Source organism: Moschus berezovskii, chromosome 12 (genome assembly GCF_049115385.1).
Source record: "Moschus berezovskii isolate FMDL1 chromosome 12, NW_MosBer_1.0, whole genome shotgun sequence".
Lineage (NCBI taxonomy): Eukaryota > Metazoa > Chordata > Mammalia > Artiodactyla > Moschidae > Moschus > Moschus berezovskii.
Window position 1 is genome coordinate 14,643,234 of NC_142471.1, and position 5,411 is coordinate 14,648,644.

At 41.1% G+C, this 5,411-nt stretch overlaps 1 pseudogene; it reads left to right on the top strand.

Moving 5' to 3' along the window:
- Positions 1 to 2,271: 2,271 nt before the first annotated feature.
- On the top strand, positions 2,272 to 2,947 carry LOC129555089 (ADP-ribosylation factor-like protein 2-binding protein pseudogene; annotated as a pseudogene).
- The last annotated feature ends 2,464 nt before the right edge of the window (positions 2,948 to 5,411 follow it).

Here is a 5,411-nt window from a genome sequence, read left to right on the forward strand (position 1 = left end):
AAACTCTCTATATTATCTCTACAACTTTCCTGGAAATCTAAAATTATTCCAAAATAAAATTTTATTTAAACAAGAACAAAATGACAACAAAACAAAGAAGGTTAAGTATTGACCTCAAAATGCCCATGCCAAGAAGAATAATGTGAACAATGATTATCTCAATAAAATTCGGATAATGTGGGAAAAGCAAGTACCCCATGTGAGACTAATAGCAACTAAATTTGAGAATTCTTGTTTTAACTGTTTGAAAGCTCTGTCACTAGATCATGTGATCAAAATGGATTCTCTGATTTTGACCAAATATTTCTCTTTCTGTTGAAGTGGAAAGAGGAGGAGGCTTCAGGAAGTGAATGTCAGATCTTTGAACTACTCACTACACAGGCCGGTGATCTGTATCAGTAGTGGAGAACACTGAGGGTTGCGGACATTTAATTTTTCTTATTTTTACCTGATAAGCTCCTCAGGCATATTTAGGAAACCACAGGAGAATTCAGGATCAAATCAGCACTGGCTTGTTGTGGGAAACAGTATTGACAGTATGGAGATATCCATTTCAGGAATTTAAGCAAGTTTCAGAGAAACAATGAAAGTGCATGCTCTGCATGTTCAGTGGTTAATGTTTCCATGTCACAGCACATAGAGAGCATTTAATGCACATTTATTGACTAAAATGGCTTAATGTCTTTCAGTGGTCGCTGCAAGAAATTAGAAAAAGAATTTTCTGACCGCGAATCACAAAGACATTACTAGTGAGATAAAATGGCAGAATGCACTTAAGAAACTTGAAAATATGTACAGACTGGCATGTTAGAAATGCATAATAATGTGATTACTTCAACCAATCTTTGAAATTATGTACTGTTTTATGGGGGAATGAAGAAATGTTCTTAAGATGAAGTAAAGGTACTTTTTGGGTTTTTTTTTGAGGATTTAATTTCACTTCCTGAGTTACAGAGGCATTTTCAGAGAGCACAACCTTTCCTTTTAATGTATCAGTGAAAAATACACTTTCTTTGAGCTTAAGAATTCTTGCCATCCCCTGGGAAATGTGGTAGGACACTGGAAAACTTTATTCCAAAGGCCAAACCCATCTTGGCAGATGATATCCTGGCTTATGTTTTCTGGGGGAGAAACAAAATGAAAATACATCGGAGAGAGGAAAGGGGGAGGAGAGAGAATGATTAGGAATGAGTGGTGAGCTGTGAAGCAGGAAGAACTGGATGGTTCCAAAGGAGAACGAAGGGTCAGCCTTTCATCAGGGAAACTGGTTCTGGCCTCAAAGGAGGTCTGGAAAGGACAAGGGGCAAGGAAAATGCTTTGAGAAGAATCGGTCCAGGATCTCGCCAAGGAAAATATTTTATGAAAGCTAAACAAGGAAAAACATATCCGGGATTTGTCATTCCCCCTGGAGCCTTTTGTGTTTTGAGCTGAGAAAAAGAGGATTGATGCAAGGTAGGTTCACCACAAATAGAAGCTCTCATAGGATGCCCACTCTCCAAATTTCTGAGCAATTTGAGCACACAGGGCAAATGTGGGAAGCTGGAGGGATGGAAAAGGTAAGCCCAGGATGAAAGGATTCACAACGGGTTAATTTATCAGCCGCGAACTAAGCATTGTAGAATTTGCATTCATTCCCAGATCCTGACCATAATGGAAAAATCTTTCATGATCAGAAATAAGATCTAATAAGCTAAGTGGAATCCTTTTTTCACTTAATTGCATTTTTTTTGACATACAAAAAGCTGTATATAATTGATGTATACCGTTTGACAAGTGAAGCTAAGGATACATCCATGAAGCCATCAGCACATCTATGCCATAAATCTACCCATAAGCTCCAAAATTTCCTTCTGTCCTCTTTTGTTATTTTGTAATAAGAACACGGAACATAAATTTATCTTCCTAGAAATTTTTAAAATAATAAGTGGTTCTTTATAGGTCAGGTAACTGAGCTAAATGGAGGACTGACGGGCTAAATGATTCTGTCAAGTGTATGGAAACACGGGCGAAATCGGGATAACAACATGAGAGTCCAACGGGTATGAGTCAGTGGCTTCCTTCGGGACAAACTTAAAGAAGGCAATTTCTTTTAAAAATTAAACTAGAAGGCTGGGAGGCCCGGCCGGCGTGTGGCCGCAGCCGGGGAGCCTGAGGCTGGGCGTCGCGCATAGGCGCTACCCGGCTGGGCCGTGAGCCGGCCGCGGCCTCGGCGGTGAGGCCTCCCGGATGCCGGTTGGAGCTCTGCGGTGCATAGCAGAGGCTGCGCCCGGCGGCAGGCAAGGGTAGAAGGCCAACGGGTCCGCTCCCGACGCGCGGTGGATGCGGCAGCGGCGATGGACGCCCTAGAGGAAGAGAGCTTCGCGCTGTCCTTCTCTTCCGCCTCTGATGCAGAATTTTATGCTGTGGTTGGATATTTAGAGGACGTTATCATGGATGATGAGTTCCAGTTATTACAGAGGAATTTCATGGACAAGTACTACTAGGAGTTTGAAGACACGGAAGAGAATAAGCTCACCTACACACCTATTTTTAATGAATATATTTCTTTGGTGGAAAAGTACATAGAAGAACAGCTGTTGGAGCGGATTCCTGGATTTAACATGGCGGGTTTCACTATAACTTTACAGAACCATAAAGATGAAGTGGCTGGTGACATTTTTGACATGCTGCTCACTGTCACGGATTTTCTGGCTTTTAAAGAAATGTTTCTGGACTACCGAGCAGAAAAAGAAGGCCAGGGACTGGATTTGAGCAGTGGTTTAGTGGTGACTTCACTGTGCAAATCATCTTCTGTGCCAGCCTCCCAGAACAATCTGCGGCCCTAGGCTCTGAACTCTTCCTGGACGTCACCAGCTCAATAGACTGGGAGAGGCTTTGGCTAATGATGTCAGAAGAATACATCTTGGAAAGACTGACTCTTCTGCAACTCTTCATTGTTAAGTATTGATGGGTCAGAATGACCTTCCTGGGACAAGACATTCTTGGTTTTGGTAATCCTAGTACTCCTCCACAAGAAGACCCCTCTCTCAGGCTTCGGAGTCTGGCTCCTGCAGCAAACTCAAGTCCAGCATTCTACCTGGGATGCCTGTCCCCAGCATTCATGCGGGGTGTCCGTGTTGGGAAAATTCACCATCATCAACTCTCTTGGCCCAGCAGGCCTTACATGTCCCAGGAGGCTTTTTGTGCACTCACAGCTCTTTGTATGGATCAGTTTGAGTCCTACAGCCTCAGCGGGTGTTTTGACGGGGAGTATTTGTCTAGGGGTTAACTGCAGCTAGCTGCCCATCTCAAGATTTCTGAAAAGCCTACCACCACAGCTAGTAGGAATCAACTTACAGAGATTTCCTTTACCTAAAAGCTACTTGTGAAAATCAGTTCCTAGTCTTACATGTGCAGTTTTTGTATCACTGTCTTCTACAGGTCCAGATGTAGTCCCATTGTTTCCATAACCCTCGTTTACATGTTTCTGAAAAAATATTTTTATAGATGAATACTCAGGCTAACCTAGTGGATACAATCTTGGAACTTCCATGATTACCCACTTCAAGATTAAAGTATTATATGCTGTGTGCTTTTTAGCTATTAGTGCTACGAAAGCTAAAATGCTTTCTACCTTGGTGGTCCATTTTACTGGGCGCCAGTGAATGTATGCTGGAAGTAGTCTAAAATATATCCTTTTCTTAGAGCATGTTTGTGTTTGTGCAGGTTTGCTTAAAACCCTTTCTGTGTAAATCAGCTCCTTAGGTTTGGGGTAGGGGCTCTGCACTTCCTTCTTGGCTGTCAAAATAATCCTACCAAGATAGTGTTCCATGGTCTAGCTTAGTACAAGTGGGAGATAGCAAACAGCTTTCCTGGTCATCTGCTTAGATTCAGTGCATTGTCTTATTACAGTGCTGAATAGAACATTACTGGCCGGAAAACACAGTTGAAAGAAAAAATGTAGTAGTTCAATTCCCACTGTGTGCTTAGTTTTTTGTTTTTATTTTTAAAGTAGACATAGGAATCTCTACTAACTTTTCAGTTGACGCTTTTGGTTTTAAAGGATGAGCTACAGGCTGTGTGTTTTTCTGTACCGACATGGTGCTTGTTAAATACTTTTGTACCGTGAAAAAAAAAACACTAAAAACTTGATTCCTTGATTTCTATCCCCGCCCCCCACCTTTTAAAAGGCAATTTGGCTTGCTTTAAAACTCAAGGAAAAGTTATATATATTTTTAAATTTTTAAAAATTAATTTAATTGGACGCTAATTACTTTATTGTAGTGGTTTTTGCCATACATTCACATGAGTCAGCCATGGGTGTACATGTCTCCCCCATCCTGAACCCCCCGCACCTCCCTCCCCATCCCATCCCTCTGGGTCATCCCAGTGCACTGGCCCTGAGTGCCCTATCTCTTGAATCGAGCCTGGACTGGCGATCTGTTTCACATATGATAACATACATGTTTCAGTGCTATTCTCTCAAATCATCCGACCCTCACCTTCTCCCACAGAGTGGAAAAGTCTGTTCTTTACATCTGTGTCTCTTTTGCTGTCTCGTATATAGGGTCATCATTACCATCTTCTAAATTCCATATATATGTGTTAATATACTGTATTGGTGTTTTTCTTTCTGACTTCACTTTGTATAATAGGCTCCAGTTTCATCTACCTCATTAGAACTGATTCAAAAAGCATTCTTTTTAATGGCTGAGTAATATTTCATTGTGTATATGTATCACAGCTTTCCTATCCATTTGTCTGCCAATGGACATGTAGGTTGCTTCCATGTCCTGGCTATTAAAAACAGTGCTGCGATGAACATTGGAGTACATGTGTCTCTTTCAATTCTGGTTTCCTCAGGGTGTATGCCCAGGAGTGCAATTGCTGGGTCATATGGCAGTTCTATTTCCAGTTTTTTAAGGAATCTCCACACTGTTCTCCATAGTGGCTGTACTGGTTTGTATTCCCACCAACAGTGTAAGAGGGTTCCCTTTTCTCCACACCCCCTCCAGCATTTATTTTTTTGTAGACTTTTTGATAGCAGCCATTCTGACTGGCGTGAGATGGTACCTCATTGTGGTTTTGATTTGCCTTTCTCTGATAATGAGTAATGTTGAGCATCTTTTCATGTGTTTGTTAGCCATCTTTATGTCTTCTTTGGAGAAATGTCTGTTTAGTTCTTTGACCCATTTTTTTATTGTGTCATTTACTTTTCTGGAATTGAGCTGCAGGAGCTGCTTATATATTTTTGAGATTAATTCTTTGTCAGTAGCTTCATTTGCTATTATTTTCTTCCATTCTGAAGGCTATCTTTTCACCTTGCTTATAGTTAAGGAAAGGTTATATTAAATCACAATGGAGCTTCAATACTATGTTTTACTAATCCTTCATTATTTGCTGACTAACAACCACATCTCAGGCACTGTATG